At 46.1% G+C, this 26999-nt stretch overlaps 1 protein-coding gene across 1 annotated transcript in view; it reads left to right on the top strand.

The window, feature by feature from the left end:
* Nucleotides 1-26999, top strand: part of LOC120931124 (gonadotropin-releasing hormone II receptor-like) — a 79943-nt gene that overhangs the window by 19771 nt on the left and 33173 nt on the right. Inside the window, exon 2 of the mRNA XM_040342288.1 lies at nucleotides 15994-16071. The gene's annotated coding sequence lies outside the window, so the exon portion shown is untranslated. The remainder of the gene's footprint in view (nucleotides 1-15993; nucleotides 16072-26999) is intronic.

The following is a 26999-nucleotide window of genomic DNA, read 5'->3' as shown; positions in this document are numbered from 1 at the left end:
TATAAACGCAGTGGGTTGTTCAAAGATCCCTGCAGTGGTGGGAGCTCTGCTATTAAGCAGCCATCTTCACCTGCGGCTAGACCACGCCCCCCGCTGACCTATCTGAATCTGGCCCCTGATGTCTATCCGGAGCCCCAGCACCCCATCCTTGTTTCTTCCAATAAGGTTGTACAAGGACCGGGACAGTGCTGATCCCCGCTGGCTCAGGGTCAGGAGGCATTCCTATAGTAATACACAATAATTGAAGTAGAAGGATACAAGCTTGTCTGAAATGATGGAGACGATACATTGTACCCAATGTCTTCTATTATTTACTGTAACAATACTTTGCCTGGAGTCAGGAGACCATTAGTGACATCCACATTGTATTGTGCGCTAGACCTGACTCTTACATCGTACATCTCAGATGATAATCACCTCCAGCAGACATAGAAAACAAGCATTTCTTTCAATGAATCCCAATTGGAAGGTAAAAAATAAATAAATAAATAGATATAATGTCATGTCCTTGGGAATAAATTGAACATTCTAATTATTCGGTAGGGGTCATGAAAATTCCTTCTCTTATCATATTCCATGAATACAGATAGAGATCTCTAATTACGGGATAGAATGACTTTGTGTCATGATAATCATGGCTTGGGAAGAGTGCACTTTATTTACAGAGGAGATCTAATGAACATTCGATAAGCATCATTTCACTCTTTATGGCTCTTTATGTAAAAACATGGGGCCAGATTCGCAAATAATTACGGCGGCGTAACATATCCCCTTTACGTTACGACGTTACGCCGGCGTAAGTGCTTGATTCACAAAGCACTTGCCTGTAAACTTGCGGCGGCGTAGCATAAAGACGTCCGGCGCAAGCCCGCCCAATTCAAATGGGGCGTGTACCATTTAAATTAGGCGCGTTCCCGTGCCGAACGTTCTGCGCATGCTCCGTTAGGAAATTTCACGCCGTGCTTTGCGCGAAATTACTGCGCCCTGGCGTGTTTTTTGAACGGCGACGTGCGTAACGTACTTTCGTATTCCCGGACGTCTTACGCAAAAAAAAATTTTTAATTAGACGCGGGAACGACGGCCATGCTTTAACATGGCTGGTCTAAATGTAAGCCGTGAAAAAGCAAGCTTATGTTTGCGACGGGAAAAACCGACTAGCGATGACGTAAGAGAATGCGACGAACGAGCGTACCTTCGTGGATCACCGTAATCAGCTAATTTGCATACCCGACGCGGAAAACGACGCGAACTCCACCCAGCGGTCGACGAAGTATTGCATCCTAAGATCCGAAGGCGTACAAAGCCGTATACCTGTCGGATCGAAGCCCAAAGCCGTCGTATCTTGGTTTGTGAATTACAAATAAAGATACGACGCGGCAAATTTGAAAGTACACCGGAGAATCAGCAGATACTCCGGCGAACTTTTTCTGTGAATCTGGTCTTTGGTAATCAGCCCCCCCCCCCAATACGTGGCGGTATCGTTTTTAATAGGAAACAATGGGAAGCCGTTCACTTTGCAAGAAAACCTTTCTTCAAGTAGATGTAAACCCCCATTTTTTTTTTATGTCACAAAGTAGGGTATAAGATTTCCTATCATCTGTGCCCAGTCTTGCCACACAGAGTTACTCCAGCTCTGAGCAATCCTCTTTTATTGTTCAGTGAAATAAAACGGACTTCCGGAGAAAGGGCCAGATCCACGAAGACTTTCGACGGGCGTATCAGTAGATACGCCGTCGTAAGTCTGAATCCCCGCCGTCGCAACTTTAAGCGTATTCTCAAACTGAGATACGCTTAAATGTTGCTAAGATACGGCCGGCGTAAGTCTCCTACGCCGTCGTATCTTAACTGCATATTTACGCTGGCCGCTAGCAGCGTGTACGCTGATTTACGCCTAGAATATGTAAATCAGCTAGATACGCCTATTCACGAACGTACGCCCGGCCGTCGCAGTAAAGATACGCCGTTTACGTAAGGGGTTTTCAGGCGTAAAGATAAACCACAAAAAACATGGCGCAGCCAGTGTTAAGTATGGACGTCAGAACCGCGTTGAATTTTTCAAATTTTTACATCGTTTGCGTAACTCGTCCGTGAATGGGGCTGGCCGTAATTTACGTTCACGTCGAAAGCATGACGATTTGCCGACGTGATTTGGAGCTTGCGCACTGGGATACGTCCACGGACGGCGCATGCGCTGTTCGATCGAAACGTTATTTACGTGGGGTCACAGTTAATATACATAAAACACGCCCACAGCTTCTACATTTGAATTAGGCGGGCTTACGCCAGCCCTAATACGCTACGCCGCCGTAACTTTAGACGCAAGTGCTTTGTGGATACAGCACTTGCCTCTCAAAGTAGCGGCGGCGTAGCATAACTACGATACGCTACGCCTGCCTAAAATTACGCGGAGCTACGTGGATCTGGCCCAAAAACTTTAGTGCGTTCCGCCCCCTTGCTGTGAGTGACAGGTTATTTACATATCTCGTGCACTAGCCTGGAGACAGGCATTATTTTTTAATTCCCACCCCCCACTCCTTTTCTAAAGTCATGCGGTCACTTTTCTGGATTTTGACTGGATGTTAGTGATCATAGCAGAATTAAGTGTAAGGAATACACAGGAGAAAATGCATGTTGACAAGGGAAGTGTAGAGGTGGGCGGGGAGTCTACTGACATCACGACTCCACCCACTGAGCTCCAGACAACAGATCCACCCACAGAATCTGCAGTTTTTCAGTTCTTATTACAGACAGAGGGGAGACATGTGACAGGTAAGGATACATGCAGGAGGCGTCTATATCCTTATAGATCAGCACTATGGCAGGAGTTTAGAAAGGATGAGAGCGGCTTTACATCCACTTTAAAGCCCTAAAGTGGAACTAAACTCTTTCAATCAACCTTAAAGAGGAAGTAAACCCTGATGGGTTTTACCTCCTCTTTGTTCCCTGCAAAGTAAAAGCATAATGGGCTAGTATGCATCATGTACTAGCCCATTATGTGTCACTTACCTGCAGAAGAAGCCCGCGATGTCAGCACTGTCCCCGCTGTCTAATCGCGTCCATCTTCAACCCCTCTTCCTTCTGGGGCCGTGGACTCCGGCTCTGCTATTGGCCAAAGTCATGTGACGTCACTCCCGCCCATGAGCAGGGAAGCCGACGGTCACGGCACAAGCACTATAGAGACGTCATGGATTGTGCCCTTTCTTCAGTGCGCATGCGCCGATTATGTCCGCATCTGCGTATACGGCGAACAACTCCTAAACCGTAGAGGTTTAGGAGATATTTACAATACCTACAGGTAAGCCTTATTATAGGCTTACCTGTAGGGAATAGTGGTTGTCGTTTTTTTGTTATGTTATACTTACCTCCACTGTGCAGGTCGTTTTGCACAGAGTGGCCCCGAACCTCCTCTTCTGAGGGCCCCTGTCAGCTCTCACGGCTCCTCCCCGCATCGGATGACCCCCCTCTGAAAAGCGATCTCCCAAGGGGGTTACCTTCCGTGCGTGCTCCCGAGTCCAGCATTTGAGTCCACAGGCACGAATGCCGAACTTAGCCCCTGGATTTGATTGACAGCAGTGGGAGCCAATGGCTGGGCTGCTATCAATCTATCCAATCAAGAGCCGGGAACCCGTGGAGAGAGGGATGGCGGTGACGCGCCAACGAAAATTCGGAGCTCACTTTGTGTCCCAGAGCCTATATTCTATATAAAAAACATTTATACATTGACTAATACTCCTGCTTAGTGGATGGCCCTGTTACGCAGGGCTTGTAAATGTTGTAGATAGTTTTAGGGTAATTAGGTTTGTATCTTTCTGTATTTTTCCAGGGATCTGGAGAAACAAATGGAGAACATGGCGAGTCAACATGTGCTGTAGTTATTGTTTATTGATTGTGGCTCGTACTCACACTCAGTTGGGAACTTTGGTAGTCTGGCCGTTAGGTGTCACCCTTGAGGGGGGAGTGGGCAAGCAGGAGAGTCAGGATGCTCTCTATGTTGCAGATAGAGAAAGGAGCTGTGTGTTAGTGAGCGTCCTGATTCTCCTGCTCGCCCTTTCCCCCCTCAAGGGAGGGGGCGAGCACGACACTCCACACCAGGGAGAAAGCCTCGCATTACTGTGTGGAGTTACAGACAGAAGAACAGGAAGTGAGGATTTCTCAGAAGAAATAAGGACATTTAAAAGCAAAATGGAAGGATGAGGTAAGTGAAGGAGGACTGCACTAAGGGAAAGGAAGATATTTAGGGGGGAAAAAAATTACCTTTACAACCCCTTTAAGGCTGCATTCACACCTGAACGCGGCGTATTGTACCACGATTTGCCGCGACAAATTGCGGCGTTTTGTCCCGCAATTTGCCGCGACAAAACGCAGCGTTTTTTAGCTTACAATACGCCGGAGGGGTAATTAACATTGTCGGCTATGCCGAACGCCGAAAGCTGCCTGAAAAAAGGGTCAGGGACTTGTTTTGAGCTTCAGGCGTTCGGCGTGGAGATGTGAACCATCTCCATAGCCGACAATGTTAATCACCCCTCCAGCGTATTTCTGCGTCGGGCGTATGAATGAATGCAGCCTAAGTGGTTAAGTTATTTTAGTTCATCTGTAATGATTTGAGCTGCTTGTGATTGCTCTGGTCTGCTCTGAGTTTTACAGGTTGTGGGTTTGACTTCTTCCCCCTGCCTTCTGGATGGTTCTAGAAATTAGTGGGCTGAAAGAGTCAAATCTACAGTGTGAATATTTATGTGGCCCCGGTCCAATCCCTGGGGGAGGGTGCCTAGTAGGTAGAGTAGGTAGCTTGGGGTGCATCAATAGTTTGAGGCCTGGATTAGAGGAGTTATTCTAGCCTGAGGGGCTGCTGCCCTTCTGGGAAGTCCAGCTGTGCTTCTACAGCGGTTCATCAAAATCCCAGCTGCAGTAGCTGGGGGCATGTGCACACTGAAATATTTCATTTCGGTTTCGTCTGAAAAATACATTTATTTAGTTACTCCCTACTTTTTATTTATTTTGTTTCGTTAAAAAAATGCATTCGTCTGAAAATCCGAATTAAGGTCGAATCTGTCAATTGAAGGCTTATGGCAGGCATGTCCAAAGTCCGCCCCGGGGGCCAGTTGCGGCCCCGTTCCAGTTTAATGTGACCCCCCCTGGTAATTTGGATATATACTGGCCCAGATTCAAAAAGCAATTGCGTCTGCGTAACCATAGTTACGCAGCGCAATTGCTTACTTGCGCCGGCGTTTCGAATGCTCCTGATTCAGGAACCTCGTTACGCCGACTGCAGCCTAAGATATGACTAGCATAAGGCTCTTATGCCAGTCATATCGTAGGCTGCATTCTTACGATGGCCGCTAGGGGGCGCTCCCGTAGTGGTCAGCGTATAGTATGCAAATTGCATACTAACGCCGATTCACAACCCTACGCGAGCCCTTTGCGTTTGCGCACATCGGTTTTTGTGTAAGGCTGCCCCTGCTATTAGCAGGGGCAGCCAATGCTACTTATACCCGTTGTTCCCGCGTCGCGTTTTTGAAAAATGACGTTGTTTGCGTAAGTGAATCGTGAATGGCGCTGGACGCCATTCACGTTCACTTTAAAGCAAATGACGTCCTTGCGACGTCATTTACCGCAAGTTCCCGACGGAGCATGCGCACTACGTTCAGGGCGGGAACGCGCCTAATTTAAATGATCCACTATGGGATCATTTAAATTGCGCGCTCTTACGCCGGGCATTTTTCAGGAGCGCCCACGCAATTTACGGAGCTACTGCTCCGTGAATCAAGCGTAGCGCAGGAAATTTACGGAGGCGCACCGGCAAAACGGTGCGCTGCGCCTCCATAAGAAAAGCGCAAAGCTACCTGAATCTGGCCCACTGTATTTATCAGCGCTGCCTCGGAGAGGACAGGGAGGAGGAACAAGTGCTGTCAAGTTACATACAGAAAAAACCTCCTGTTTACTCAGTGGTATCTGTAATATGAAGTCCCGTCTCCTGGGCTGCCATTGGACGACTCCTCTGTCCATCATAGGAGGCGGGACATTGTATTAAAGAGGCTGCTGTGTAAACAGGAGATTCTCCTGTATGTAATCTGTTGGCACTCGTCCAGCCCTCCGAGGCTGCAGATGGGCATCGATTAGGCTGCATTCATGGCAATGGAGAGGCTGCAGATGGGCACTGGTTGGGCTGCATTGATGGGCATGACCCTTATTTTGCTTCACAGTTCTTTATTTACATTTTTCCCCCTGAAACTTCCTTCCTAAAGTGAAGGTGTGTGCTGAGATCATCTCTTCACCACACACAGCCACGAAAGGCAAGAGAATTCTTGTTGGGTGATGTATTAGTTGCTCGGACGAACACACTTAGACCAAATTTTAATGGTTCAAAGAATGTCAGGCAAAATGGTCGGCCCTTACGCATGTTCACTTCATGAAATCCGGCCCTCTTTGAAAAAAGTTTGGGCACCCCTGGCTTATGGTGTCTGTCGAATGTTCTAAGAAGATTCGACGGAGCAGCTAAACTGTACGACGCCGCGATCGTACATTTCCGGTCGAATGTCCCGCCTACAAGCTATAGTAGAATTCTAATGTTGTCTGACTAGTAATGGTTATATTTATTAATTATTATTACTAGTCAGCCAACATAAGAATTCTTCTATAGCCTATGGGCCGAGCATTTGACCATAAATGTCCACTCGCGACGATCGTATGTTTTTAGCTGCTTCATAGAATCTTCATGTCTCTATAATGTCGAATCTTTTCTCTCTATGTCGAATAATCTTGGACTAATAGGGCCAGATTCACGTAGTTTCGTGCAAAACTGCAAGTTTTACGGGGAAGTGCTTGATTCACAAAGCACTTGCCTGTAAAGTTGCGGCGGCGTAGCGTAAATCCCCTGGCGCAAGCCCGCCTTATTCAAATGATCCGGGTAGGGGGCGTGGATCATTTAAATTAGGCGCGTTCCTGCGCCGAACGTACTGCGTATGCGCCGTCCCTAAAATTTACCGACGTGCATTGCGGTAAATGACGTCGCAAGGACGTCATTGTTTTCGACGTGAACGTAAATGGCGTCCAGCCCCATTCGCGGACGACTTACGCAAACGACGTAAAATTTTCAAATTGCGACGCTGGAACGACGGCAATACTTAACATTGGATACGCCACCTAGGGGGCATGTTTATCTTTACGCCACGTATCTCTTACGGAAACGGCGTAAATTTACTGCGACGGGCAAGCGTACGTTCGTGAATCGGCGTAACGGCTCATTTGCATATTCTACGCCGACCGCAATGGAAGCGCCACCTAGCGGCCAGCGGAAATATTGCACCCTAAGATACGACGGCGCTTAGATTCGGAGTTACGTCAGCGTATCTACTGATACGCCGGCGTAACTCTTTGTGAATCTGGGCCATAGAGTTAGGTTAGGCACATTCGACCGCAGATTCGATAGACAGATCGCTATTGTCACCGTCATGTTGAATCTTCTATCTATATTGAACTGTTGTCGCAATGAAACGAAAATAAAGCATCTTTTAAGTCGGATCTTTCGGATTTCGGATTCTTCGCATTTGTTATAACGAACGCGAATATCCCCGTTATTCGGACGAAAACGAATGCGCATGTTTAGTGACTGGGGCTGTGTGCCTGGCTTCAGATACACTAGCTTGAGAAAGAACCTTTAGGACCACCCATCGCGCCCTTTCAGGGGTGAGCGCTACAGGAGTAATATACCGATTGCTAACAGTTCCAATCATTTGTTAAAACCCAAGAGCCACGGGTAGTGTGATTGGCCCGGATTCACAAAGCACTTACGCCGACGTATCTCGAGATACGCCACGTAAGTGTAACTATGCGCCGTCGTATCTGTGCGCCGTGCCCACAAAACTAGATACGCCTAAAAATAGGCTTCCTACGACCGATGTAACTTGCCTACGCCGTCGTATCGTGGGCGCATATTTACACTGGGCGCATTTGCCGCTCCCATTGATTTTCTATGCACATATGCAAATGAGGGAGATACGCCGATTCACGAACGTACTTGCGCCTGGCGCATAATATACGCGGTTTGCGTAAGTCGTACGTTCGGCGTAAATTTATTCCCCATATAGGAGGTGCAAGTCATGCAAAGGTATGGACCAGGGAACACAGCCGTCATATTTTACGTCCTTTACGTAGTACGTGAATATGGCTAGGCGTAGGTTACGTTCATGTCGTAGGCAGTGATTCGACGTATCTTAGGAAGTTGTTTCGACGTGATTCTGAGCATGCGCACTGGGATGCGGCCACATGACGGCGCATGCGCCGTTCGTTTTAAGTACTTCTATGATGCTTGGTCCATCATTTGCATGGGGTCACGCCTCATTAGCATGGCTCACGCCAACTTCCACCTACACTGGCTTATGCCGAGGAAACCCAGCGTAGATTTGAGAGCGAGTGGGAGCAAGTGCTTTGTGAATACAGTGCTTGCCTCTCTGCGCTGCGTCGGCGTAGCGTATATTCGATACGCTACGCCGGCATAAATATGCGCCAATGTATGTGAATCCGGGCCATTGTCTGCTGGCAAGTTGCTCTAACCAAAGCACTGAAGTTAAACTAAACAGAAGGCAGCGCTCTGAGATCCGCAGCCTCCTCTGCAAGGGAATGGATGCTTAGGATTTAATGAGCGGCTCGCATTCAGGGTCCCATTGACAATTCACAGCTGGACCATATTTTGCAAAGTGTGATTGGTAATGACGTGAGCAGTCGGTACAAGGAGACTAAAAGTGTTGTTCCTGCTGAGCCTCCTGGGGAAAACAGGATGACTTAGAGGAGATGTGAATTGATTCCATCGTCTATTCTCTGAGCTTTATGTGGATTACAAAAGAAAAAAAAATCCATTTATAAAATAAATTCTAGTAAATAAAGAAGGACCGAAGAACAAATCAATTCACACTCGTTATCAGTAGGGTTGTCCCGATACCGATACCAGTATCGGTATCGGGACCGATACCGAGTGTTTGCGGGAGTACTTGCAAATACCCCCGATGCCTAAATAGAATACTTGCCCACCCTCGCCGCCGCCGTCGTATATCGCAAATCCGCCGCTGCCGCGTTAATCACCGTGCAGCGAACATTACAGGCACCTTTAGTTTGAATAGCTGTTTTGCCCACCGCACCGTGTATAGACACTCCCCCTTGGACGGATCTGTCTAATCCCGAGCAAGGGGGAGTGTCCTTTACACGGCGTGGCAGGGAAAACAGCTATTCAAACGAAAGCTGCCTGTAATGTTCACCGCACGGTGATTAACGTGGCGGCTGCATCATCATTAGGTATGGGGGACATGGCTGCATATGTTTGGGGACATGGCTGGATATATGTGGGGGGAATTGGCTGCATATATGGGGGACATGGCTGCAATATGTGGGGGGACATGGCTGTATATATGTGGGGGGATATGGCTGCAATATGTGGGGGGACATGGCTGCAATATGTGGGGGGACATGGCTGCATATATGTGGGGGGACATGGCTGCAATATGTTTGGGGACATGGCTGGATATATGTGGGGGGACATGGCTGCATATATGTGGGGGGACATGGCTGCATATATGTGGGGGGACATGGCTGCAATATGTGGGGGGACATGGCTGCAATATGTGGGGGGACATGGCTGCAATATGTGGGGGGACATGGCTGCAATATGTTTGGGGACATGGCTGGATATATGTGGGGGGACATGGCTGCATATATGGGGGACATGGCTGCATATATGTGGGGGACATGGCTGCATATATGTGGGGGACATGGCTGCATATGTTTGGGGGACATGGCTGCATATATGTGGGGGACATGGCTGCATATATGTGGGGGACATGGCTGCATATATGTGGGGGGACATGGCTGCATATGTGGGGGACATGGCTGCATATGTGGGGGACATGGCTGCATTTTAATACAGCACTTGCTCCTGTAAGTTGCGGAGGCGTAGCGTAAATACACTACGCTGCGCCGCCGTAACTTTAGGCAGAGATACCTGAATCTACCCCAGTGGGTATTGCTCACCCGGATTGGTCCCTCTCACTGGCCTGGCAGCCAGGATGGCGCACGGAATAAAGTACAGTCTCTGACACAGACCTTCCTTTATGAGGAGACACTTTTGGTCCAAAATCCCCGGCCACAGGATTCAGCACCCGGATCTCTCCAGCTTAGTTTTAGCAAAACTTTAGACTCGACAGGCGACACTATCAAGCCCCTCGTGTGCCGTGCATCCTTCGATGAAGTTTCCAGGCCTACTCCCAAGATACCAGCCTCTTGCATGGTCCTCTCCAGGATAGGTCCTCCCCTGGCTTCCTTCACCAAGTGGCTTCCTGCCGCAGATTGGACAGCACAGGATCACCTCTTCAAAAAGGCAGGTTCCAGTCTGACTACTGGGCCAACCAGGCGAAGCCGCAACCCCAGACCAACGTGGTCCCGGAGACAGGATTTAGAACACGCAACCCCAGGCCAGGCGGGCCACGAGGCATGTGGGACGACAGACCCCCCCGCCAAAGGCGTCTGTCCCTTAAGTACCCCTCCCCAGCATGCACAGCGAGGCAACCACTCCCACTGATTCACTGCCGAGGGGGACACCCAATACACCCTGACTTTTCTGCCGCCACCCTTGGCCTGGGGTGGTAATGACACCCCCAGGCGAACAATGGTGGAACTCTCAGCACCGCCATGGCTGGAACAAAGGCTAAATTTGCCATTAATCGTTAGTCTGAGCCAAATAACAGCTCAGACCCCCACTAAATTTACAGCAGCGCCTGTTCAACAGGAGCAGTGCGCAACATAAGCAATCATTTTAATGAATGGCATCCATTCATGTGCATTGTGTACTGAATGATCAATTTTAATATATATACAGTGCCTTGCGAAAGTATTCGGCCCCCTTGAACTTTGCGACCTTTTGCCACATTTCAGGCTTCAAACATAAAGATATAAAATTGTAATTTTTTTTGAAGAATCAACAACAAGTGGGACACAATTATGAAGTGGAACGAAATGTATTGGATATTTCAAACTTTTTTAACAAATAAAAAACTGAAAAATTGGGCGTGCAAAATTATTCAGCCCCCATAAGTTAATACTTTGTAGCGCCACCTTTTGCTGCGATTACAGCTGTAAGTCGCTTGGGGTATGTCTCTATCAGTTTTGCACATCGAGAGACTGAAATTTTTGCCCATTCCTCCTTGCAAAACCGCTCGAGCTCAGTGAGGTTGGATGGAGAGCGTTTGTGAACAGCAGTTTTCAGTTCTTTCCACAGATTCTCGATTGGATTCAGGTCTCGACTTTGCCATTCTAACACCTGGATATGTTTATTTGTGAACCATTCCATTGTAGATGTTGCTTTATGTTTTGGATCATTGTCTTGTTGGAAGACAAATCTCCGTCCCAGTCTCAGGTCTTTTGCAGACTCCATCAGGTTTTCTTCCAGAATGGTCCTGTATTTGGCTCCATCCATCTTCCCATCAATTTTAACCATCTTCCCTGTCCCTGCTGAAGAAAAGCAGGCCCAAACCATGATGCTGCCACCACCATGTTTCACAGTGGGGATGGTGTGTTCAGGGTGATGAGCTGTGTTGCTTTTACGCCAAACATAACGTTTTGCATTGTTGCCAAAAAGTTTGATTTTGGTTTCATCTGACCAGAGCACCTTCTTCCACAACGTTTGGTGTGTCTCCCAGGTGGCTTGTGGGAAACTTTAAATGACACTTTTTATGGATATCTTTAAGAAATGGCTTTCTTCTTGCCACTCTTCCATAAAGGCCAGATTTGTGCAGTATACAGGGACTGATTGTTGTCCTATGGACAGAGTCTCCCACCTCAGCTGTAGATCTCTGCAGTTCATCCAGAGTGATCATGGGCCTCTTGGCTGCATCTCTGATCAGTCTTCTTCTTGTATGAGCTGAAAGTTTAGAGGGACGGCCAGGTCTTCGTAGATTTGCAGTGGTCTGATACTCCTTCCATTTCAATATTATCGCTTGCACAGTGCTCCTTGGGATGTTTAAAGCTTGGGAAATCTTTTTGTATCCAAATCCGGCTTTAAACTTCTCCACAACAGTATCTCGGACCTGCCTGGTGTGTTCCTTGTTCTTCATGATGCTCTCTGCGCTTTAAACGGACCTCTGAGACTATCACAGTGCAGGTGCATTTATACGGAGACTTGATTACACACAGGTGGATTCTATTTATCATCATTAGTCATTTAGGTCAACATTGGATCATTCAGAGATCCTCACTGAACTTCTGGAGAGAGTTTGCTGCACTGAAAGTAAAGGGGCTGAATCATTTTGAACGCCCAATTTTTCAGTTTTTTATTTGTTAAAAAAGTTTGAAATATCCAATAAATTTTGTTCCACTTCATGATTGTGTCCCACTTGTTGATTCTTCAAAAAAAATTACAGTTTTATATCTTTATGTTTGAAGCCCGAAATGTGGCAAAAGGTCGCAAAGTTCAAGGGGGCCGAATACTTTCGCAAGGCACTGTGTGTATGTATATACACCATAGTTTGTGGACTCTATAACTTTCACACAGACTAAATAATATACAGTGATTTGGGTTATTTTTATTAAAGAAATGTAGCAGAATACAATTTGGCCTAATTTTATGAAGAAAGATTATTTATTTTCAAATCTTTTTAACTGAAACTCAGAAAACGTTTTCTTTCTTTCTTTTTTTCATTTATATGGCAAAAAAAAAATATATATATATATATCCCACAATGGTGATTTAATACCATCTCGCCGAGTATCCTGTCCCCCCCCCCCCCCCGAAAGGTGCCAATTGTGGCACCGGAGTGGGGAAGGAATCCGATGAGCGGAAGTTCCACTTTAGGGTGGAGCTCCGCTTTAAGCACACCCCATTGCCCCCTGCCACTGCATACAGTCAGTGCTGGAGGTGCCGGAACTTGCGTTCCTCCACGTTCCCGCTGAAAGAAAGCCCTGCTTTCACCAAATATTCATTTGGTAGTAAATCAGTGCATCATGATCGTTACACAAGACACACCCCCCAGACAGTTTCACCTGCAGTGTATGTTTGGTGAATATCTGATACACGGCTTTGTAAATCTGTCCCTTGGTGTGACTTTTAACCACTTGCAGATCGCCCACTGTAGCAGCCGCTTTCTTTGTACCAGATAACGTACCTATTATGTGACCTGTCACTTCCGGGTTCTGGCGGCACGCGTGCGCTGCGGGCATCCCGCTCCTGCTGTGATTATGCACAGCAAGAGCCAGCACCTGGCGAAGCTTCCGTACAGCGGCAGAACGGCGATCTGATTGCAACGCATGGATCCTGTGTTTCTGTAAAGCAGGAACACCGATCCATGCCTTCCCCTAGTGCAAACACCTCCCCCCACTACACTAGGCTAGGGACACAGTTAACGCCCCCGATGTTCATCCCTTCCCAGCCAGTGTCATCAGTACAGTGACAGTTCATATGTTTTAGCACTGATCTCTGTATTAGTGTCACTGGCACCCAAAAAAAGTGTCAACAGGTGTCAAGTGTCCAATTTTACCACCGCATTATAGCAGTCCCGCAAAAAAATCGCTGATCACTGCCATTACTAGTTAAAAAAAATAATAATGAATAAAAATAAATAAAAATATCACATAGTTTGTAAACGCTAAAACTTTTGTGCAAAACAATCAATATACACTTATTGGCCCAGATTCAAGAAGCTATTGCGCCCGCGCAACCATAGGTTGCGCGGCGCAATAGCTGTTTTGCTCCCGCGTAGCGAATGCCCCTGATTCAGGAACATCGCTACGCGGACTGCAGCCTAGGATATGACAGACATAAGCCTCCTTATGCCTTCATATCTCAGGCTGCATTCTTGCGTTGGCCGCTAGGGGGCGCGGCCATTGTGATCGGCGTATAGTATGCAAATTGTATACTACCACCGATTCACAAAAGTTGCGCGGGCCCTGCGCACGCAAGGTACGGAGTTTACGTACGGCGACTTTAGCATAAGGCTGCTCCTACTCATAGTAGGCGCAGCCAATGCTAAAGTATAGCCGCCCTTCCCGCTCGTGAAATTTGAATTTCCCGTCGTTTACGTAAGTGATTCGTGAATGGCGCTGGACGCCATTCATGTTCACTTAGAAGCAAATGACGTCCTTGCGACGTCATTTGCCGCAATGCACGTCGGGAAAGTTTCCCGCCGGAGCATGCGCTGTTCGCTCGGCGCGGGAGCGCGCCTAATTTAAATGATTCCCACCCCCGGCGGGATCATTTACATTAGGCGCCCTTACGCAGGGCAAATTAGCATAGCGCCCGCGCAATTTACGGAGCTACTGCTCCGTGAATCGCGGGCAAATCGAAATATTTGCGTGGGCGCAGAGCAAAAATCGTTGCCCTTTGCCCACGCAAATATTGCGCGGATCTACCAGAATCTGGGCCATTGTTTGTTTTTTTTTTGTTTGTTTTTTTACCAAAAAACATGTAGCAGAATACATATCGGCCTAAATTGATGAATAAATTAGATTTTTTCTTTTTTTTTTTTTTTTTTTATTCTTTTTTTTATTGGATATGTTTTAAAGCAGGAAAAAAAAAATATATATATATTTTTCAAAATTACACAGATGGTATACAGAATCAAACACCCCCCGCCCCCTAACCCCCCCACCCAAGCCAGTGTCATCAGTACAGTGACAGTTCATATGTTTTAGCACTGATCGCTGTATTAGTGTCACTGGTCCCCAAAAAAAGTGTCAAAGGTGTCAAGTGTCCAATTTTACCGCCGCATTATCGCAGTCCCGCAAAAAATCGCTGATCGTCGCCATTGCTAGTAAAAAATAAAAAAATAAATAAAAATATCACATAGTTTGTAGACGCTATAACTTTTGTGCAAACCAATCAATATACACTTATTGTGATTTTTTTTTTACCAATAAATAAATAAATAAATACCTTATTTATCGGCGTATAAAACGCACAGGCGTGAACTCAGGCCAATTATCGTCTATGGGCACGCATCTGATTCGCAGATGTGTTCCGTTGTGAACAGGATACAATCCTGACCTGATCAAAAACTGAAACGCTAAACAACTAATTTTTCTTTTAGCAAGGAAAACTGAGCTGGAAGTCGCACCGGACGGTTGTGTGAACCAGGGCTGTCTTAATAGCATCATGGGCCCCTGGGCAAAGTAATGTTCTGGGGCCCTTACAATGGAGAGAGTGCAGGTAAACACAAATCAAGTAGGTAGGAGGTAGGGGATATATATGGTGTAGAGGGGTCAGAGTGCTGGGGGGATATCTGGAATGTAGAGGGGCAGCCTGGGCTCAGAGGCGGCTCTAGGCTTTGTGAGGCCTTAGGCAAAACTTGACATGGGGCCCCACTCACACCCATGATGGGAAAAATAATTCAATGACATGAGCCTCTTCCCCACAACCCTGGCCGGTGGTTGTGGGGGTCTGCGGGTAGGGGGGCTTATCAGAATCTGGAAGCCCCCTTTAACAAGGCGGCCCCATAGATCCTGCTCTTTAATAACTAAGGGGTAGGGGCTACCTGGTGATGTCACCTGGTAAACCCGCCCCCTTGTGATGTCATTGACGTAGGCATGCTGGGTTATTGACGTCACAAGGGGTGGAGTCACCGATATTCACTGTTTGTTGTTAGGGACGCTGGAGGCCCCGTTTCTGAGTCAGGGCTCTTAACACTGCCTGAGCACAGCAGCGTTAAGGTCCCCTGTCCCTCCAAACTGGGGTAATGCATTTGGTAAGTTAGGTGGCTGCGAGGCCCCTGTGAGTGTGAGGCCTTAGGCGACCACCTAATTTGCCTAATTAAAGAGCCGCCTCTGCCTGGGCTGTCCAAATTTTTGGGGCAGCCCATTCTCAAGGACCAGCTGTTTGGGGAAAGGGCAGGGACCCCCTATGCAGCTGGGGCCCCTGGGCAGCGCCCAGGCGTGCCCTCTTATTAAGACAGACCTGGCGGAGATTTCTTTTTTTTTTTTCTCGTGTCGCTTTTAACTTCCGCTCGCCTCTTTCTCTTGCAGAACGCACGTGAGCGGCCATGCTGATGACAAGTAAGGGGACACGGATTGCACGGCTGGAAACGCCAGATCTGTGATTCGGTGAGACAACCTACAGTGTGTGCAAGGAGCAGATGGCTCCAGACTGCTTTTCATTATCTCAGCATCAGTTTAAAAAAAAAAAATGTTCTGCTCAGCGTTCTATTCCTGCAAGAATGTCATAAATATTAAGGGATGATATTGTGACAGTGTGATCCCCCGAGAGGACCGAGTCATTACATTATGTTCTGCTGGTGTTAAATGCCGCAGAGCAGGCAAGACACAGGAGAAGGAATGCTACACTGGAAAGGGCTCTGATGATGCTAGAAAAGCACCTTCACCATGGGGGGGGGGGGGGTCATATATTAACCCTTCATAACCAAGGTCAAAGAAAACCTTAACCACTTCAGCCCCGGGAGATTTTACCCCCTTACTGACCAGAGCACTTTTTGCGATTCGGCACTGCGCCGCTTAAACTGACAATTGCGCAGTCGTGCAACGTGGCACCCAAACAAATTTGACATCCTTTTCTCCCCACAAATAGAGCTTTCTTTTGGTGGTATTTGATCACCTCTGCGGTTTTTATTTTTTGCGCTATAAACAAAAATAGAGCGACAATTTTGAAAAAAACACAATGGGGTTGATTTATTAAAGGCAAATGGACTTTGCACTTTGCAAAGTACAGTTGCACTCTGCAAGTACAGTTGCTCCAGAGCTTAGTAAATGAGGTCAGGCTTTACTTTGCAAGGAAAATAAAAAAAATGTTTTGCTTGCACATGATTGGGTGATGGAAGTCAGCAGACCTTCTGCTTATTTACCCCCTTCAATAACGGGCTTTTATACCCACCTCCATACGGGCCTATTCTGGCACTTCTCTCCTACATTTACAAATCATAATTTTTTCACTGAAACCCCCAAACATTATGGGCCGGATTCAGGAACGACTTACGCCGACGTATTTTCTTATACGCCGCATAAGTTCTACTATGCGCCGTCGTATCTATGCGCCGGACATCCTTGGGAAAAAGTTCCCACCCTCGAAAAAGGCCCCCCCCCCTATTGCGTAGGCGCGTCACAAGTCACTGAGTTTCCGAAAGTAGCCGAACTGCGAGTCAGTTCTACACGGCTCCTAGTCGGTACGCAGGCGCCGTGGAGAGCTGACTCGCAGTTCGGCTACTTTCGGAAACTCTGTGACTCGTGACGTGCCTACGCAATAGGGGGGGGGGCCTTATCCGCCGGGGGGGGGGGACTTTTTCTCAAGGACGTCAATCATCTGGGCGAAGTCCCAGGTGACATTGAGGCACAGCATAGAAACGCCTATGAGTACCCGGAAGCCGGGTGGAAAATAGCCATAATAAGGTATGTACAGCAAAAAAAAAAGGGGCATACTGTACATGTTGGAAGTATAAAGAATATGATCTTATCTTATATGCATGTTATTTGGGTGAACCTCCGCTTTAATGCCGCAAGTAGTATTACGTTTTTAAAATAACCCCCAGAATCGCAGTCACACAGCGCCAGGGATTGCCGTCTTGCAACATGAAAAATTCCATTCAATAAATCCTGTAATTGATGCCCAGAGCTCCTAAGTCCTCACACGGCACCACAACGTATTCTGGCATTCTGCACTTTCTTTGAACCCTATGAAGCATCGATCATTACACAGCTGTGTCCATGCTTCATCATTTTAAGGAAGTGCAACCATTTTCGATTAAATTGTTTTAGGTGAATCACTGACTGCAGTAATGGGTTGTTGAGACAGTCTGCGTCCATTAGGAATTAGGCAAGATTATTGGTCTGTAGACCTATGTGGTTTATTTATACGAACAGCGAGTGTCTAACAACGGGCTGCTAAACAGACCATCGCCCACTCCTGGAAATCTTCCCAGCTTAACCTGGTTGAGGTTAAATATAGAGTAACGGTGGCTATGGTCCATGCCGAAGTCAAGGTTGTTCTTTGTGATAATGTAATGCCCCGTACACACGCTCGGAATTTCCGACAACAAATGTTCGATGGGAGCTTGTTGTCGGAAATTCCAACCGCGTGTAGTCTCCATGGGACATTTGCTGTTGGAATTTCCGACAACAGAAATTTGAGAGCTGGTTCTCATATTTTCCGACAACAAAATCCCGTTCTCGTAAATTCCGATCGTGTGTGGACAATTCCCACACACAAAATTCCACGCATGCTCTGAATGAAGTACGAGACGGAAGCGCTCGGTCTGGTAAAACTAACGTACGTAATGAAGATAGCACATTCATCACGCTGTAACGGACTGAAAAGCACGAGGCTCAAAAGCACTTTTTCTCTCACCAAACTTCTACTAACACGATTGGTATTGAACTTCCCTTTAATAGTGCCGTTGTACGTGTTGTACGTGACCGTGTGCTTGGTGTTTGGAATTTCCAACAACATTTGTGCCACCGTGTGTATGAAAGACAAGTTTGAACCAACATCCGTCGGAAAAAAAATCCACTGTTTTGTTGTCGGAATGTCCGATCGTCTGCATTACACGATTCCCTAGAATTTGGCAGACTTGGGTGGATCATTTTCTCCCCCCCACATTTTGACTCTACTCCCATGTGGATGACCCCTCATCACTTGAAGTTGCATCGTCAACTCTGCAAGTCTTTAAGCTCTTGAAGGGGATGATAAGGGACTATATACAAGATATTTGTAATAAAAACTGTATCATTAGCAGTATTCAGCATGGATTCATGAAGAATCGTTCTTGCCAGACCAATCTATTAACCTTCTACGAAGAAGTGGGCTGCCATCTAGATAAAGGAAGGCCTGTAGACGTGGTGTATCTGGATTTTGCAAAGGCATTCGATACAGTTTCCCACCAACGTTTGCTGTACAAACTAAGGTTTGTTGGCATGGACCAAAGGATGAATACCTGCATTGAAAACTGGCTACAGGGGCAATTCCAAAGGGGGGGGGATAAATGATGAGTACTAGAATGGTCTAGTGTGGAAAGTGGGGTCCCCCAAGGTTCTGTCCTGGGACCAGTCCTGTTTACTTTATTATTAAATGACCTGGAGGATGTGATAAACAGCTCAATCTTTGTATTTGCGGACAATATAAAGTTAAAGAGGGGGTTCACCCTATAATTTTTTTTTTTCTAGCATTAAATTAAGCATAGTAGCGCGAGCTACAGTATGCCTTTATTTTTATTTGTTGCCCCGTACTTACTGTTTAATCCTATAGTGAAGATTCAGACTCCCCGCGGGGAATGGGTGTTCCTATCCAGAGGGAAGATGATTGACGGCCGGCTCTGGCGCGTCACGCTTCTCCGGAAATAGCCAAAATAGGACTTGGCTCTTCACGGCGCCTGCGCCTAGTCTGTGCGCAGGCGCCATATAGCGCCGTGAAGAGCCGAGACCTACTCCGGCTATCTTCGGGGAGCGTGACGTGCCATAGCCGGCCGTCAATCATCTTCCCTCTGGATAGGAACGCCCATTCCCCGCGGGGAGTCTGAATCTTCACTATAGGATTAAACAGTGAGTACGGGGCAAAAAAAATAAATAAAGGCATACTGTAGTTCGCGCTACTATGCTTAATTTAATGCTAGAATGTTGTTATTGAGGGTGAACCACCGCTTTAAAGCGGATCTCCACTCTAAAGTGGAGTCCCGCTGATCGGAACCCTCCCCCCCTCCGGTGTCACATTTGGCACCTTTCAGGGGGGAGGGGGGTGCAGATACCTGTCTACAGACAGGTATCTGCACCCACTTCCGGCCCTACGATACGGGCAAAGGACGGGTTTTTCCTCCGCTTCCCGTCGCCCCCCCAGTTGTATGCTGGGAACACTCGGCTCCCAGCACACAGCGGGAGCCAATCGGCGGGCGCAGCGCGACTCGCGCATGCGCCGTAGGGAACCGGGCAGTGAAGTCGGAGCGCTTCACTTCCTGGTTCCCTCACCGTGGATGGAGGGGGGAGCAGCAGGGTGACGAGCGATCGGCTCGTCATCTGCTGCGATCACCGCTGGACTCCAGGACAGGTAAGTGTCCTTATATTAAAAGTCAGCAGCTGCAGTATTTGTAGCTGCTTGCTTTTAATATAGTTTTTTAGTGGCACATCCGCTTTAAGCAGGACAACAAATTGTGGAAACCTTACAAAAAGATCTGAACAAATGAATGGGGTGGGCAACTGCATGGCAAATGAGGTTTAATGTTGAAAAATGTAAAGTAATGTAAAGTAATGCATTTGGGTGCCAAAAATACGAGCACAAGTTACTCGCTGGGGGGAATCTAGGATGGAAAAGAACCTGGGGGTCCTAGTAGATGATAGGCTCAGCAATAGCATGCAATGCTAAGTGGCTGCTAACAAAACCAACAAAATATTGCGTGTCTTCCGGGTATCGCGGCTCCAGCGCTGTAAGTGGCTTTGAGCAGCGATGTCGTCACTCCCGCGCATGCGCGTGGGAGACTTCTTTCCCGGCAAGGTCCGGAGTCTGCCGGGCCTTAGGCCGAGAATCCCCTGTGCGCATGCGCCGGAATGTGATAGAGCTGGGGAGAGTCCAGAGATAGGCAACAAAACAAATTAAGGGAATGGAGGATCTCAGCTACATGGAAAGACTGCAAGCATTTTTACTTATTCTCTCTGCAGAGGCTATTTCCAGTGCTAAAGCGTCTGAAAACCGCCCCAGTGTGAAAGGCGTCTAAGAGACGGTTGCTTCTTGGGAGGAAAGCAAAGGCAAACCTAGACCACATTATAAAAAGCAGAGACATCACCCTACCGACAAAGTGTTGTATAGTCAAAGCTATGATATTCTCAGTAGTAACCTATGGCTGTGAAAGTTGGACCATAAGGAAGGCTGAACGCCGAAGAATTGATGCTTTTGAACTATGGTGTTGGATAAGATTCTTGAAAGTCCCTTTGGACCACAAGAAGGTCAAACCAGTCAATCTGAAGGATATCAACCCTGAATATTCACTGGAAGGACAGATCCTGAAGCTGAAATTCGAATACTTTGGCCACCTAATGCGAAGAGAGGACTCAATGGAAAAAACCCTGATGCTGGGAAACATGGAAGGAAAAAGGAGAAGAGGACAACTGAAAACTAGATGGATAGATAGCATCTTCCAAACAATGAACATGAAGTTAAGCAAGCTCCAGTAGGCAGTGAAGGACAGAAAAGCCTGGTGTGCTATGGTCCACGAGGTCACGAAGTGTCGGACACAACTAAACGACTGAACAACAACAACGTTTGACAAAAGATTTGCAGAGCACTATGGGTTTTCTAAAGTGCAAACAGAGCCGTAGTCCTGTCCTTTCAGGCAGATAGAGACATTTAGGTGAGAAGGGAGTAAGGCTCTGCTCACATATCGCATAGCGGGGATGAGCATTTTCTTTGAGCAATTTTCACACGATTTTGCATGTTTCACATAGGCCAGACGATTCACTTCAATGGGCTGTCCTATGTGCATTTTTCAAGCAAAAGAAGCTCCTGCTCATTTTTGGAGGACAAGCTTAGCGTGATTTTTAAACGTGCGACAATCATGGTAGAATCTCACCTTTCTTGGGATGCTAATAAGACACCCAACGTGCGTCATGCTTGTTGCTGCAATTTGGAATCACAGGCAGAATCAGGGGAAATCTGGCTTTGATTCCAATTTGCATAATGTGAATGGGGCCTTAAGGTCTCTTGTAAGTGTAGATTTCAGTTTGAGCTACTGAACTTTGTAAACAACTGTTTTTATTTTTTTTACAAAGCAGGTGATGAGATTAAGCCCCCAGTGCCCAACTTGTAGCCCATTTGTCCTCCCTGAAACAAAAAAGTACCCCCAAAATGGATGGGGCAACTACTATATCCAAGTAGTATACAATAATAGATTTATTGCTACATATTAAAATTCCATTGTTAAAGGGGTTTTCCACCCATTTTTTAAGTTTATTAAAAGTCAGCAGCTACAAAAAGTGTAGCTGCTGGCTTTTAATAAACAGACACTTACCTGCTCCACGGCTCCAGCAACGCCGTGTGGGCACCCGGCAGTGACAGCTTTCGGCTTCACGGCCGGGCACCCACTGCGCATGCGCGAGCGGCACTGCGCATGCGCGAGCGGCGCGGCGCCGTCCGATTGGACAGGCGCTCGCCTACAGGGAGGGGCTGTGAAAAGGCGATTAAGCTAATCACCTTTCCAGCCCCTCGGTGGAAGGAGGAAGTGGGACAGGAAGTCCCCTTCTCCTGAAGCACCCACTCCCCCCTCAAAAAAATTACATGCCAAATGTGGCATGTAAGGGGGCGAGGAGTGGGTTAAGAGGAAGTTCCATTTTTAGGTGGAACTCCTCTTTAATATTAGAGCAGTTCAAATTGCCCGGCTGAGGTTACATATTGATTGCATATGTGAAACAACATTCTCTCCGCTCCCACCCGACGCGTTTCAGGAACTGGTTGATACTTTTTTCAGGGGTATATTTGGAGGGAATTATATATATATATATATATAAAGTTTCAAATAAGTCGATCAGAGTGCCTTACAGCCGTATTCAGTTAAAACAAAGCCCAGTACAATTTTGCCAAATGGAAGGATGGGCGGCCAATTCCAAAAGGGGCCCAAGTGATCCAACAGAGGTCCCCTTAACAGCCACCTCCAAAGATGAGATTAGAAAGTAGTGAAATCAAGCACCATTGATCGTATATAAGGGTGGCTATATTATTTATCCCTCTTAGGATTTAAACAGATGCAGTTAATATAGAATGCCCCCCCCCCCCCACCCCCATCTTGAATGGGGTTTGAATAGAGATATAAATCAAATTAATAATAAATATAAAGAGGCAAAAAAAGCCCCACCTTCTATAGTGTTACATATAGTGTTCATACATTCACTACCAGTACACCCGGATATCTAAATCTGCAATAATGTTTGCAAGTTACTTTATCTTATTTCAAGCCTTGATCAGTTAGGGATATGTATTATAAGATGTTCTGTTGTTAATGTGCTACTCCAGAGAGATGTAAAGACACAATGTTGCTACAGTGGATTACCAGTTCCCTGAACAGTCTCTTATAAGTGTAAATTTCAGTTTGGGCTACTGAACTTTGTAAGCAACTCTCTTTTTTTTGTAGGTTAGGGGACTAAGCCCCCCAGTGCCCAACTTGTGTCCCTTTTTGTCCTTGCTGGAGTAAATAATTATGTTCCCCGTGCTGTAGCCCCCTTGTATTTTTTTGCACCATCAGGTTGTGCACTGATCGTTACATTTTTAGGACCTTGCAGTACTGTTTTTTTTTCCCCTGCGTAAGTTGTATTTAATGTTTATGTATGGTCAAGGAAACTTATTTTAATCCTACAAATTTGGGTTATCAGATAAAAAGTAGGGATAATATAAGTACGTGCCAGATGAGTTTTGCTCTTTATTTGTTGAAATGCCCATGTGGATATCAATACATTGGAGAAACAACTCAGAAGTTTAACAATCAATTTACGAGACATAAATTGGTACAATTTAATACACTGGTGCATTTTTTCAGGAATTAGTGGACAGGCTCTTGAGTGGCTAAGTAATAAAGTGAAAAATTAATGTATGCCATGTCCGCCAGAATACGCAGTTGTAAAGCGTCTATTGATGTACAAGTTTTTTTTTGTTTTATTCTATAGAAATAAATATCTGGGGAGTTAAAATATTTAGGGCTGGGTAAGGAATGAATGAGAAAACCGGCCAGGATAAGTAGATCCATTTAAGCAGACTATTACTTTCCATTACATTCAGTGGAAGAAGAACCCATCTTTCAGTTTTGCTTTTAAAAAGGCTCAAAAATACAGAGACATCATTATTCTCAAAGTGCTTGGTAATTTGTAGCTAAATTGTTAGACAAGAATAGATGTAAACCTAATAAGCTATATAGGCTTTGACGTATGAATGTATCTTTTGACATTTTCACAATTTTTTTTTCAGTCTTTTTAACCAGTTAACCACTTAAGGACCGGACCAATATGCTGCTAAATGACCCAGGGGGTTTTTACAATTCAGCACTGCGTCGCTTTAACAGACAATTGCGCGGTCGTGCGACGTGGCTCCCAAACAAAATTGGCGTCCTTTTTTTCCCCACTAATAGAGCTTTCTTTTGGTGGTATTTGATCACCTCTGCGGTTTTTATTTTTTGCGCTATAAACAAAAATAGAGCGACAATTTTGAAAAAAATGCAATATTTTTTACTTTTTGCTATATTAAATATCCCCCAAAAATATATAAAAAAAACATTTTTTCCCTCAGTTTAGGCCGATACGTATTCTTCTACCTATTTTTCGTTAAAAAAAAAATCGCAATAAGCGTTTATTGATTGGTTTGCGCAAAAGTTATAGCGTTTACAAAATAGGGGATAGTTTTATTGCATTTTTATAATTCTTTTTTTTTTACTACTTATGGCGGCGATCAGCGATTTTTTTCGTGACTGCGACATTATGGCAGACACTTTGGACAATTTTGACACATTTTTGGGACCGTTGTCATTTTCACAGCAAAAAATGCATTTAAAATGCATTGTTTATTGTGAAAATGACAGTTGCAGTTTGGGAGTTAACCACAAGGGGCGCTGAAGGAGTTTCGTTTCACCTAGTGTGTGTTTACAACTGTAGGGGGGGTGGCTGTAGGTCTGACGTAATCGATCGTGTCTCCTTATAAAAGGGATCACATGATCGATGCAGCCGCCACAGTGAAGAACGGGGAAGCCGTTCTTCAGCTCCGGGGACCGATCGCCGCACTCCAGCGGCGATCGGGTCCGCGGGACCCCGCGGTCACGGAGCTTCAGACCGGGTCGCGGGAGTGTGCCGCGGGCGCGCGCCCACGACCCGCGGCTGGGTACTAGTACAGGACGTACCTGTACGTGCCATTCTGCCGACGTATATGTGCAGGAGGCGGTCCTTAAGTGGTTAACGACCGCCCACTGTATATATACGTCCTGTTTTTAAAGATGGATATCTCAGTAACGGCAGCAGCTGCTGCCACAACCGAGATATCCATCTCTTCAGTGAGCGGTCCTGTAAACGATAACGGCGGTCTCCGCCGCGTATTCGCCGCAAGATCGCCGTTATCGGTGGCGGGAGAGGGGCCCCCCCTCCCGCTGCTCTCCCGCGCCCTCCGCCGCTTACCGGAGCCGTCGGTAGCGGCGGAGGCGATCAGGTGCTGCTGCTAGGCATGTGCAAAAGGGAAAATTTTGTTTTGTTTCGTTTCGTTTTAATTCGTTATTTAATTAATTTCGTTAAGTTAGGTTCGTTACATGTGTTAAAATCGTTTTCGGAACTCGTTCGTTTTCGACCGAATTTCGAAAAATCCGGTCGAATTCGAAAATTCTGTCTTCGAATATAATTTCGAAATTCGATCGGAATTTTTCGAATTCCAAATCGAAAACCCGCGGACGAAATTCGATCGGAATTCCAAAAAAAAAAAATATTTTTTTCGAATTCCAGATCGAAAACCCGCGGACGAAATTCGATCGGAATTCGAAAAAAAAAAAAAAATTTGATTTGAATTCCGATTTCGTCCGCGGGTTTTCGATTCAGAATCGAAAACGTTCGGATTCGGTAAATTCATTAATATTGCAATTCGGGAATTCGTATGCATCCGAATGTCCGAATAATGAAAAATTTGTCCGAATTTCGATTCGGAACGAAACGAAATGCACATGCCTAGCTGCTGCCTACTGTGTGAGGATGCGAGTGAGGGCAAGATGGCCCCCACCCATCCTCATAGCATTGCTGGGCGGAAGTGATGTCAAAACATCAGTCCCGCCCAGCGTCCTAAAGAGACATTTTTTTGTTGTCATTTTTTTCAATGACAACATTTCCATTTTTTTTTTGCATTTAAGCCTAAATATGAGGTGTGACGTCTTTTTGACCCCAGATCTCATATTTAAGAGGACCTGTCATGCTTTTTTCTATTACAAGGGATGTTTAAATTCCTTGTAATAGGAATAAAAGTGATACATTTAAAAAAAAAATGTATTTCAGTGTAAAAAATTATAAAATCAATAAAAATAAATAAGAAAACAAAAAAAAATATTTTTTTAAGCGCCCCGTTCCGACGAGCTCGCGCGCAGAAGCGAACGCATACGTGAGTAGCGCCCGCATATGAATACAGTGTTCAAATCACACAAGTGAGGTATCGCCGTGATCGTTAGAGCGAGAGCAATAATTCTAGCCCCAGACCCCCTCTGTAGCTCAAAAAATGCAACCTAAAAGTTTGACGCCATGCCACGAGCGGGCGCAATTTTTAAGCGTGACATGTTGGGTATCATTTTACTTGGCGTAACATTATCTTTCACAATATATAAAAAAATTGGGCCAAATTTATTGTTGTCTTATTTTTTAATCCAAAAAAGTGATTTTTTTCCCAAAAAAGTGCGCTTGTAAGACCGCTGCGCAAATACGGTGTGACAAAAAGTATTGCAATGACCGCCATTTTATTCTCTAGGGTGTTAGAAAAAAATATATAATGTTTGGGGGGTTTTAAGTAATTTTCTAGCAAAAAAAAATGTTTTAGTTTTATAAACGCCGAATCTGAAAAACACCTTCTGTCCTTAAGTCCTTAAAAGCATTCCCACCAAAATCCCAACCAATGGGTCATGGTGGGACATTCTTCTTCCTTTTCGTGATCATTGGGTACTTGTTTTAACTCACGTTCAGGGGTGGACTGACCATTCTGACACTCGGGCACTGCCCGATGGCCCCATGCCACTAGGGGGCCCTATCAGGGTTGCCAGCCTCAGTAAGACCAGGGACAGTATGTAAAAATATGTGTTTTTAAAAAAATCTCAAGATTATAGCTGCCCCGCCTCTCCAGTACCTTTTCAGTGTGTGTGTGTGTGTTTATTCTGTGTGTATGTATACTGTGTGGCCCCATAATCTATTGCCTGGGGGCCCCATAATCACTTATTGCCCGGGGGCCCCATAATCTCCTATTGCCCAGGGGCCCCATGAGTTATCAGTCCGCCCCTGCTCACGTTACTCACGTCACATTAACACAACATTGTTGGATGTACTTACGCTTT

This window comes from Rana temporaria, chromosome 3 (genome assembly GCF_905171775.1).
Source record: "Rana temporaria chromosome 3, aRanTem1.1, whole genome shotgun sequence".
Taxonomy (NCBI): domain Eukaryota; kingdom Metazoa; phylum Chordata; class Amphibia; order Anura; family Ranidae; genus Rana; species Rana temporaria.
This window is presented reverse-complemented; position numbering and strand designations above follow the sequence as displayed.